We start from the raw sequence: 12,375 nt of genomic DNA on the forward strand, positions 1-12,375 counted from the left end.
AGCTGCTGATTCAATGCGGGCAGGTGCAGCAAGAAGCAGCCAGTACGAGGCGTATGGCCGGGCTCTCTTAGTGCGGCGCGCCACGAGTGCGATGTGAGGCGGCTGGTAGGCTTCGTGCGTACAGGCCGTCTTTGGCTTCGTGAGGCACTCCGTTCGGCTTCCAGCAGTGGGGGCGGCGAGGCGAGCAGTGTGGCTCGAAAAGGAAGGAATAGTGAGGCAGAGTGTGGGCGGCCCAGCGGGACGATGCAAGGAACGGCTTGAAGCAGAGCAGGCACACAAGGTGCGGGGGCGGCCAGGCACAAGCGTCACGGCAAAGGAGGGGACGAGCTGCACTGGGGATCGCGGCTCCAGCGATAATGAAGGGCAAAGTTCAGCAGATTTGTCAGCGAAGGCAGGAGGAGTCCAATAATCCTGGGACTCTGTTCAGGGGGCAAGCTCACCCACAAGCCCTTGGAGATTGTTTGAAGCACAAGTAGTAAAAGTCTCTTTCAGTCCTTTTTCTCTCCTTTCTCAGCAAGGCACCCACAACAATGATGCAAGGAACGGCTTGAAGCAGAGCAGGCACACAAGGTGCGGGAGCGGCCAGGCACAAGCGTCACGGCAAAGGAGGGGACGAGCTGCACTGGGGATCGCGGCTCCAGCGATAAGGAAGGGCAAAGTTCAGCAGATTTGTCAGCGAAGGCAGGAGGAGTCCAATAATCCTGGGACTCTGTTCAGGGGGCAAGCTCACCCACAAGCCCTTGGAGATTGTTTGAAGCACTAGTAGCAAAAGTCTCTTTCAGTCCTTTTTCTCTCCTTTCTCAGCAAGGCACCCACAACAATACACAGTTTAGGGAAACTTTGCCTTGATTGGATACACAGATCTACACTTAAGGATGTAAAGCAACACTTATCTTTACTTAAAGATGGCGCTGATCTTAGGGAATTGTTGCTAGGACCAAGAACACCGCGTCATAAACGTTTTATATACGCCGGTTTCTTTGCTGCTTATAATGAAGCATGGAAAATTACGCAAGCAGAGACTGCAGAACGAATCTGAGAAATTGATCGTATTAATTTAGAGAAATCTCTCTCTGTGGTTGACAATGGGTTAAAGACTCTGTGGTCCAGGATATATTCTTTAGATAGCATAGTATCTTCTGCCATAGACATCATGGAACAGGACTTGGTCATGTTGCAACATGGTCAGTCGGAAGTATGTTCTATCATGCTATTAGGCTGGACGTTGCAAAACCTTCATTCAGGGTATACTACGTCACTGTTTTCAGAATTCAATCTCACTGGTATGCAGATCAAATTGGCACCAAGGGGAGCAGACAATACGATGCAGAGCATTGAAAAACTGGAAAGATTGCCATTTACTGTCGCATCAAAGCTAGTTATGGAATGGATTATACATTGGAACATTCACTCAGTCTGTTACAATTTTCCATTTTCAATATTGCCTACAACATATACCAGCAGGAACATATAAAAAGTTGGGTAAAGAATACATCAAGACATCCTGGGAATTGCCGTACACATACAGATGTTGGAGTGGGGGGTCGTGAAATATTTCTTAGCGGGGAAAATTGTGAAAATGCACTAAACGGTTCTCTCCTATGTCAGGGTATAAACTTACACAGGGCCTGTGATAGTTTCTCTAAAAACTTATCGTGCCACCTGCAAGGTTTTTGGACAACTCTCGAATGGGAGTTACCTTACATTGAATGATCGCAGCTGCTGTCGCATGTTGCCAGGAATACCATATCTAGTAACTGTGTCAGCCAGGTTCACTTGCTGTATGCAAGTATTGTTTCCCAAAACCAAGACAGCTGGGAATCGCCACTTTGGCGTTCACTGAACCTCTCCTCTATACAAATTGATACTTTAAGCAGCGTGAAAACAATTATTTTGCAAAAAAACTGTGGCACTGACCTCGGCCAAAGAAACCTATGATCTGCAAGTCGCAAGGACTTCTGCAGAGTTACATGCCCTCTTAACTACCAATTGCCCTATACATTTCTCAGAAATGTTAAGTCGTATCTTAAACATGTCTGATACGAGTGGTATTCTACATGTATTTAAGACCGTATTTTCTGGACTGTTAGTACCTTTTGAAGCAGTCCTAGTAATATTTCCAAACTTTGTGCACTCTGTGTTAGGCGGATTGCCTCTCATTTTGGGACTCGCTGCAGGAATACTATTTTTGCTTCTATTGCTGCGACATGGCAAGTCATTTCACAAACGACACCTAGTTCTCCATGGAGACAACTCTACTGGCGGTGAAGTGTCGTGAGCGCATCGTCCAAATTTTAGGACCACCTTGTCTAAGAGAATTAAATACCACATGGTTTCTGTAATTCAGACCAATTTGGCAAGATTGGATCCTACCTGTTCTACGCTGCCTGCTATGCGGAGAAGAATGAGTGTTAGACACATGTCTAACACTCCCATCAGTCATGAAAACGGATGTTGATACTTTGCTTGAACCAGTAACGGCCCATGCACTGTGTTGTCCCGAGCGGCTACCGATTCTGATGACAGCATTCATTGAGATCTCACAGACGCAAAATGCTACTGCTGTAATTCATGAATTTTTATCTTGTGTTCTGATTAACTTGGACATATTATATTTGTCAATCTGTAACTTGGAAGATGTTTTTCTTTTATAAAACCGAATAAAGTTTGTTGCTAATAATCACTAGGGGATTCATTTACAGGGTAGCATGGTATCCCTCACATTAACTCCAGGAGTCACAGTCCACACAATGGACATGCTTTGTTCCCCCTACTTCCAACCTTATATGTACCCCTAATCACCTGCCCAAACCTCTCCCCGCTGTTGCCTATGTGGTCCTTCGTCATCCCACAGACCATATTTTTGGCCGCTTTGAAACTGCCCATACAATAAAAATGCTGCAGTTGTAAATACATATCAACTACCATTTGTTGTGCTTGAAACATTTTATTGAATAATGAAAGCTAATAAACATAAGCTGATTATTAAAGCAAAACAAAACATCAGTCGCCATACACATAAGAGACAAAAGTAGTACATAAAAATCAACATACTGTAACACAGCAAAATTATGTAGAGCACAATTCCTAATTTCGGGCAATCTTTAAAGTTTAACAATAGAAACGTTCATATTGAACAGGAAAGGAAACAAAGAAGGTAGCATACAGTGATTTCATTAATGTAATGCTTCCTACATATAGAAAAACAAATACTAATTATTTAGCTTAAGCAATAAAGTCCTCACATTAAAATACGAAGATAAATATATTGAACAATGAACATTTCATATGTAATTAGAATTCAATTTGAATATTTTAACCTCCTCAGCATTATTTGACTCATGATTACAACCTGAATGCTTTCTGGAAAGGAACCACCTCATGGGGTTCAAAATCACATATTTTCCAACAATAGGATTCAAATGATAAACTTGAATTTCAATTCAATTTATTTATTTAGGCTATTTTGGAGATCAACAATTTGAAATATATACAAAACCAATACACTTTTGTAAAATTGTCTCCTAAACTTTAATTCCATCCACTTTTTGATTACACAGTTCCCATTCCAGCAAGCATCACAAGACCACTTGTTGATATCTTCCCAATTAGTGATAATTTTTCGGCTGCCAATAACAATAAATATGTTTCGAATTTTACCTCTGAAAGCAAAAACATGCCATTTCTGAATCATGGTGCACAATAAAATGTAGGAACAGAAGGGCATCTTTTGGTGTAGCATTCATTAAGGTTTGACCAGGCTTGAAACTAGAATTCCTGATTTTTTGGACATTTAAATGTCATATTTTTGAAAAGAGTTCTAACAGACCCAGCACGAGCTCCGTGAAAAATAGAAGATGACTGAATTGTACTTAGAGAAAATGTGCTGATAAGTAGTCTATTGATGTAAAATACAGTGGTCAGGCAATGCTTGAGTATCTAATCTATTCAGATTTTAACTCCATAGTTTGTTCAATAAATTGACTGAGCATAATACTTGAAGGTCCATCTCTCAGATCAGTTCTATTACAGTTTTAGTTGCGATAACACTAATACAGATCATTGATAAATAGATTTTAAAAGCCATGGGTGGAATTGACCCTTGGTCTAAATCTAGATTATTGTCTGCAATGGAAACCAGTACAAACAGATCAAATCTAAAATCATTGAATATGTTTTTTATAGTGGTTTAGAGTAAACCCAGAAGACACACGTTGTTCCCGAAACTCAGAAAATGTATCTAAAGATTATGATTACATCCTATTTGATGTCCAGAGACTGCTTTAGCTGCTTTCCTGTTTAAGTGACAACATTTGCAAATATATTTAACAAAACATTAACGCTGGATGTCAGAAATTCTGTCTTTAAGTATTGTGTAAGAGTTATGTGTGATACTAGCAACACTAACACTAAATAGGTACATGCACCAGTTATCATTCAACTAACAATATTAGCAAACTTAATTTGGAGGGAATTGAGAAAAATTGCCTCATGTTTTATTGTTAAAAAAATCTACTGGTTCAGTAATTCACAGAGTTTGCAAATGCTAAACCCCTTTTTGAAATGTACTAAGCCCATTTAACAATTCAGAATTTGGAAGGGGAATGTTAATAGTTTCCCTTCTGAATATTTAATACATTGTTAAGGTATGTATTGAGATTTGAAACCATATGTGGACTGAAAAACAGCAACAGGAGGTAGTAACCCAAGGGGACATTTGTGAATCAGAAAGTAAAATGGGGTGCACTAAAAATGCCTTTATTTAAAAGCTATCACAGACAAAGTAGTGTGCTGACTCTACAAGCAACCACTGTTTACTAAATGGATTATTAGTACATGAACCTCAGTATTTCCTATATTGCTGAAATTTAGTCTCTAATATTTTTGTAATGTCGTGTAAATATTTGTTCCTGTTAGTTCAGAATTTCAATATTGTCATGAAATGTACCTATTCTTTTTGTCAAACATATTGAAATATCTTTATCACAATTTTTGGGGCATTCTAAAAAGTGTTTTCACTCTCTAACTTGAAGCTTCCTAAGAAAAATACTGACGCCAGTTCCTGGTTTCTCCAAGATCATTTAGCTTTCTCACTAAAACAAGCACAATATTGATTTGAGAGAGGTGATTATTGTACTCATACGCACTGGGGTTTGTTTAGAAAATACCAATTCCTTAATCTTTCGAAATAATACTTGGAAAAGTTTATGTTCCATAATTTCAGATAACTTACCGATAAAGATATCAGATAAAGATCCCCAAATTTCTTATACCTTGTGGTATCAAAAATATGCTAGAATTAACATTCTAGTTATATTTGCGATGATCAACTTTCTGGTATTTTAACACATTTTGTCAGTGCACAGAGTATGTTCCCTACATAGATCACATTTCATGCAATGGTCTGTGCTTGAACGTACAATGAAGGGGTAAAAATGCATTTCTACCACAATCAAGAAACCCTTGGGTCTCTGAGGATTACAGTTGCAAATGAAGACCTAGCTAAGATGAAATATCCCTTTAAAAGGACGATTTCCCTCACCCACCATAGTTGGCATGCTTCCTTATTGGGAATCTCCTTGCACCATGAAACAACCCACTCACTGAGAGGGAGGAGTTCAGGCATATTTTGTTATAGAGAAAGGTATACTAAATACCACAATAATGAGCTCAGGGTAGTGGGGGCAGCAGTGTGAAAGTTAAAACTTGCTAAAGGGTATGTGGTTTCCATTATTTGTACACCCCTGGGCCAGGATTAAAAATAGGACACTGTGGGAGAAATATATATGCACTGTTAGAGTCAATAAGAGGTCAACATGTTTCAGCCTATTAACCCTCCAAATAGGTGTTTGCGGCATTCTTCAGGACTTAATCAAAAGTTCTGCCGCTCAATGTACTCAATCAATAACAAGCATTGTCATAGTCAAAAGGTCTTGCCATTGGGACCTTATAAGTGTTTAGCCATGCATATTCAGTAACAATGTGAAATAATTACTATTAAAAAAAAGACTATAAACTAACTAAGCTAGACGTGACTTTATAACTGGTTAATCAAACGTTTCTGGAGGTTTAGTATATATAAGCAACTCCTTTTTTCTATGGTGTGTCATATAAAGTTGATGCTTTAAATTTTGGTAAGAGTACACAACGTCAAAAAATTCAATACTGCTTTTATATTAATATACCTTTGAAAGCTTGAAGTGAAAGACAATTCTTAGTGGCATTTGGTTATTAGTAGGCGCCAACGACTATTTCCGGATGACAATGTAATTAGCATTTTTTGTATAAGATGTGTTAAAAGTATGGGTAGGGAAAATGGCTATTTTGGCCAAAGGCTGCCCTTTCTATATGCATGCTATATGCATGCTAGTTTTAATTTGTAAACAGAATCACAATTTGTTACACTGTAATGTTAGATGAATCTGTTTTACCCTTCTGGTAAGCAAGGGATGACGATGAACCGTTTTTTCGTCCCTGGTTTTAAATGGATTCAGGTTGGAACAGAAGAGGTGTTGGTTGACTTTACCTCAGAAAATGGTTGTTTCCCGCATGCTGCTTTCATGCGACTTAAATCCCTTCAGAGGAAGAGGCGGCTGCATGCCTGCATATGTGGCCAGATCAGTACTTGGCTGTTTCGGTTCTCCAGTGGGGCTAGAATAGAAGCTGTTAAGGGCAGGGGCTTAGCTTCCCATTGGTGCAGCAGGTGCAGTGGCACCAGGTCCCAGGTGCCTTAAAGGCCCACTGAACCCTGATAACTGCTGTTTGTCACAGTTCAAACAGAGGCCTGAGGGGCCTACAGAGCAATGATTATTGCTGTTTTCCACAGTCCAAATAAACGGCAGAGGTCACATTTCCTTTCTTGCCTTGGGGCCCAGGGCACACTGGCTAGGCCACTGGTTAAGGGTGCAGTGGGGAAGAAGTGGCGAGACAGGTGGATTATCTAAACAGCTCGACGATGACTTCATGCCTGGGTATTAAAGTATTCATTACAATTAAAGACTTAAGCAGGAATAGATATCATAATATAGGAAGGCCTATATACAAATGCAGCTCGATTAGCGGCTGCCTTTAACTTCTCACTTATCACCACTCCTAATTTACAGTTTTATATTAGATGCAGACATACATTGTGACCTATGAATATGTTTATCTATCTTTAGGTTCAAATGACCCATCTTTTCCATATGCAAGTATCGGACAGGTCGGAAACGCCTAATGGCTTTGAACTTGATAAAGCCACATTAATCACTGGTCTTGAAATACAAATAGCAGCATTAGGCACGCAGAGGTGTATTCTAAGTAATCTCATTATGTTCAGGGTACGGGAGAGTATTTAGGGCATAAAGCACTTTGACAAAAACATTTCTGCCACCATAGAAATTGAATCTTCCTTGTCCTACCCTAGTATACAAGTAGTACCACATTCTTTGTATACCTGAATTAAATAGGCACACAAAATAGTACCGTATTTAAAGGCCCAGTTCAGAATTACATGGAAGGTGCACTGTCCCAGACTACACAACGGGGCAGTTTTCAGTGGGTGCTATCATCCCACACAGGGGGGAGCACACCAGATTATGCTGGAAAAAACATGTGGTGCCCCAACGTAGGCGCAGTTGTAAACCACCAGTCTGCTTACATAGTAAAGCGTCTGGCAGCTTTTAAGTGAGGTGGCACGTTTCCCCTGCAGGTGGTTGGGGTCTGTCACCATCCTGTCAGGTGGGGGGTATACAATCAGTGCGCCTCCTGACTGCTTGTTTGCCTTTTCTCCTGTGTCAATAATACAGTGCAGTCCTTGGAGGAGTAGTCAATTTGTATTCATGAAAGACACTTGTGTTTCTCGGATGTGTAATCCCCAGATGATGCCTGAACTGTTCCCCAATGGGCTATTTGTATATCGTATTGAATTGTATGTTCTTATGAGGACTGTTAATAATAAAAAAGATTTAGTGAGTGTTTATTGCCCCTATGTCACTGTACTTCTAAGCACCTAATACAGCTTGTACAGTGGTTACTGGCCTCTGCTCACATACATTATGCTTAATATAAATAGTGCACAATTTAGGCATTTGTGTCTATCTACAACGTGGACCTGATACAAATAGCAGTACCTACAAGGTGGATGGTACAATTCAACAAGAGTCTAAGATACTCCAGCACAGATGACTTTGCATCAACATTACGGGGCATCAGCCTTGATGGCAAGCCAACTTAAAACTTATTAGTATTGTATACATTATTATCGGAAACTATACTTGCCTCTTGGATACAACTTTACAACGGAATTGTATTAATTTGTGTACAGTTGTGTGTATACAATAAAACAACCTCCCCACCATAATTGATCTGTCTATTCATCTTTTGGGGATCTGGAGTAGAATGCTACTCGCCGAAAAGCACTTCAACACTTCATCATGGGTAGCAAGCGCTATATAAATGCAAAACCTTACCTCTTCTATCCCCCCACAGTCTTTTTTAACACAACTAACAGACCAACATGTCCAGCTCTCATATACATTTTATATTTCCCTATACTAATTCACCACTAATCATTTTTGGATCCTAGAGTAGTGTGCTACTCGCTGAAAAAGCGCTTCAAAGTTCGTATGGGGTAGTAAGTGTTATGTAAATCTAAATACATTACAATTACTGTTTACATCGGGCTGCACTAACACGAGGATAGAAGTAGAGTGGGGATTAGAGTTTATCTGCCCAGAACAAAGCATACTACAGAAAGTGTGTGAACAGTCTATATGTTGTGCGCCTGGCAGAGAAAAACACAGCAGAGGTGGGAAGAAGGTAGGTAATCTGATGGTCAGACCTATGTGGAAAGAGGCAATCACTTTGGGCAGAAAAGAGGGCTTACACGGAGGACTACTTTGTTCAGATGGACAGCAAGAAAGGGAGGTCTGGAAGATAAGCCTGAAGCTCACTCATCCTGCAAGCAGAGGTGATGGCAAGCAAAAAAGCAGTCTTCTAAGGAGGCGAAGAGGACAATTATGTAGGCGCTCAAAGGGAGCACACATAAGATAAGTGAGGTCAACTCCCACTAGGGCATTACGAAAGGAGAAGGAGGAAAGAGATGAGTAATGCACTTCAGAAATCTGTTAACAATAGGATCGATGGCCATGCTCAAGAGTTCGGGGTACCAGACTTGGGACTGATCGCGTCTGATCTTCTTCCGCAATCTTGGCAGAAGTGGTACAGGAGGCGGCAACTCCACTCACAACGAAAAGGGGCGCCGAGCGAGAGCCGCATTGGAAACTCTAACACGCAGAACTGCTGACCTTGAGCGTTCTCTTCGGTGGCGAATAGATCTAACCAAGGCTCACCAGACTACTGAAAGAGACCTAGCACGACCTTTGAGTGAAGATGCCATTTGTGATCCATCATGCACTGGCGGCTGAGTTTGTCCGTCCTTGCGTTCAGTGAACCTGTTAAGTGTTGAGCCACCAGAGATATGCCCTGATGTTCCAGCCATGTCCAAAGGCGAAGAACCTCTTGACATACGGTCCACGACCCCCCCCTGCCCTGTTTGTTGCAGTACCACATGGCGGTGGTGTTGTCCGTGAACAACTGCACCACTCTTCCTTTGACAGAAAGAAGGAATGCCTTCAGTGCAAGACGAATCGCCCGGAGATCCAGAGGGTTGATGTGGTGCCTGGACTCCGCCAGAGACCAGAGGTCTTTGATCTCCACCATTCCCATATGGCTGCCCCAACCCAGGAGTGACGCATCCATCACTACTGTGAACTCAGGTTGGGGAAGATAGAGGGATCTGCTGTTGCCCCAATCCTGGTTCGTGAACCACCACTGCAACTGACTTGCAGTCCTCTCCGAAATCTGAACGTCATCAGAAAGATTCCCCTGGTGCTGCGCCCACTGGAACTTCAGGTCCAACTGCAGAGCACGTATATGCCATCTGGCATGATGCACCAGCAGGATGTAGGAGGCTATGAGGCCCAGCAGGCTCAGGGTCATTCTCACCGAACACCGGGATGGAGGCTGAAACATCGGTATCATAGCCCGAATATACTGGACTTGCTGCTAGGGAGGATAGACCCAAAACTGTGCTGTGTCCAGAACCGCTCCGATGAAAAGGAGCTTATCGGATGGAATCAGGTGCGACTTCAGCACGTTAACTGAGAACCCCAGCAAATGCAGGAAGTCCGTCGTAGTCTGGAGGTGGGAGCCTTCAACAGCCAGTCGTCGAGATAGGGGAAGACTGGAACCCCTGATCTGCGCAGATGAGCTGCGACCACCGGCATCACTTTCGTGAACACCCGGGGAGGGGGGCTGGTAAGGTCAAAGGGGAGCGTGGTAAACTGAAAATGCGTGTGGCCTACCATGAACCGTAGGTAATGCCGGTGGGCAGGCAAGACGCAGATGTGAAAGTAAGTGTCCTACAAGTCTAACGCTACCATCAAATCTCCAGGGTCGAAGGCAGACAAGACCTGAGCCAAGGTTAACAACTTGAACTTCTCCTTTCAGAGAAAGTGGTTCATGTCCCTGAGGATTAAGCTAGGATGCAGGCCTTTGTCCTTCTTGGGTACCAAGAAGTAGTGGGAGTAGCAACCCCGACCTACTTCTGGCACAGGGATGCGTTTGACAAAGAGATCCATAACTTCCTGGAAGAGAAGGGCCAAATGATCCTCCGACATGGGATGAAATCACCACAAACTGCATGACCCTTACGCACTCCGCTGCTTGCGGAACTCCGCGTAGACCGCCAGAGTTTGTTCGTCACTTTGCGGAGTTCCTCACTGAGGAACTCCGCATAGGCTTAATCTTATCATGAAAAAATAGATATCAGTCATATGTTAAGAAACAAGGGTGAGTAGAAACCTTTTGGGTGGAGTAAAATTTAAGACATTATAATTGTGATTTTTTGGGCAATTAGTTGATTTTTGCAAGCACTAACACTTCTCTGTGTAAAGTAAAGACCTTGAGAGTTTTGTAACTTTCAGATACTCAAATTGTGGATTCTGTTTCAATTAAAAATATTTCCAGGCCTGAAATTTCTTTGGAGGTTGCATGCGGGCAGCCTAAGTTATCCTGCAAGAGTTTCTCGGTGAATTCTATCGCAACTACAACATGTGCTCTCTCATGTAAAGTCAGGTTGTTAGAAGCTTTTCTGCAACTCAAGATATGCCTTACTTTTCACCTGGTGTGGATGCATTTCTCATGTTTAGTGATATCTCCTTTCTCAGTATAACGTTTCTGGTTTTCCCCTCCTGTATATGGCTTTAGTCCAGTGTGAATTCTCTCATGTGAAATGACATTGTATTCAAGACTAAACCTTATCTGACATTCAGAACACACATAAGGCTTTTTCCCCCGTGTGAGTTCGCTCATGTCAAGTGAGAAGTAATTTGTACCCAAAACATTGCTTGCATTTCAAGCACTCATAAGGTTTTTTCCCAGAGTGAGATCGCTCATGAAGCATAACACTGTCTTTCAGATTCAACCTTTTATGGCATAAGGATTTTCTCTAGTGTGGAGTTTCTCATGGTGAAATAGCGTTTTTTCCTGCAGCTTTTCTGGCATTCAGAGCACTCATAAGGTTTTTCATCAGTATGGAGTCGCTTATGGTTAGTGAGGCTGTGCCTATCAAATAGGAATTTCTGTCATTCACAGAAATTGGTAATGTTTTCCCCCTGTGTGCGTCTGCTCATGTAGAGTGAGATTGAGTTTAAAATGTATGCTTTTCTGGCATTCGGAGAACTGATTATTTTGATGGTGTGTTTTCTTATGGCGCTTGTAACCATCTCTACCTCTTTTCTGACATTTAGAGCACTGATAATTTTATTCACCAGTGTGGATTCTCACATGTTCAATGAGATGAGATTTTTGTCTGAAACATTTTTGGCATTCGGAGCACTGATAAGGTTTTTCCCCAGTATGGGTTCTTATATGCTGAGTGAGACGGCTTTTTACACTGAAACATATCTGGCATTCAGAGCACTGATAAGGTTTTTCCCCAGTGTGGATTCTTATATGTTGAGTGAGACTGCTTTTTTGAATGAAACATATCTGGCATTCAGAGCACTGATAAGGTTTTTCCCCAGTGTGGGTTCTTATATGCTGAGTGAGACTGCTTTTTTCACTGAAACATATGTGGCATTCAGAGCACTGATAAGGTTTTTCCCCAGTGTGGATTCTTATATGCTCAGTGAGATGGCTTTTTTTACTGAAACATATCTGGCATTCAGAGCACTGATATGGTTTTTCCCCAGTGTGGATTCTTATATGCTCAGTGAGATGGCTTTTTTGACTGAAACATATCTGGCATTCAGAGCACTGATAAGGTTTTTCCCCAGTGTGGATTCTTATATGCTCAGTAAGATTGATTTTTTGACTGAAACATTTGTGGCA

This window comes from Lissotriton vulgaris, chromosome 1_1 (genome assembly GCF_964263255.1).
Source record: "Lissotriton vulgaris chromosome 1_1, aLisVul1.2, whole genome shotgun sequence".
NCBI lineage: Eukaryota > Metazoa > Chordata > Amphibia > Caudata > Salamandridae > Lissotriton > Lissotriton vulgaris.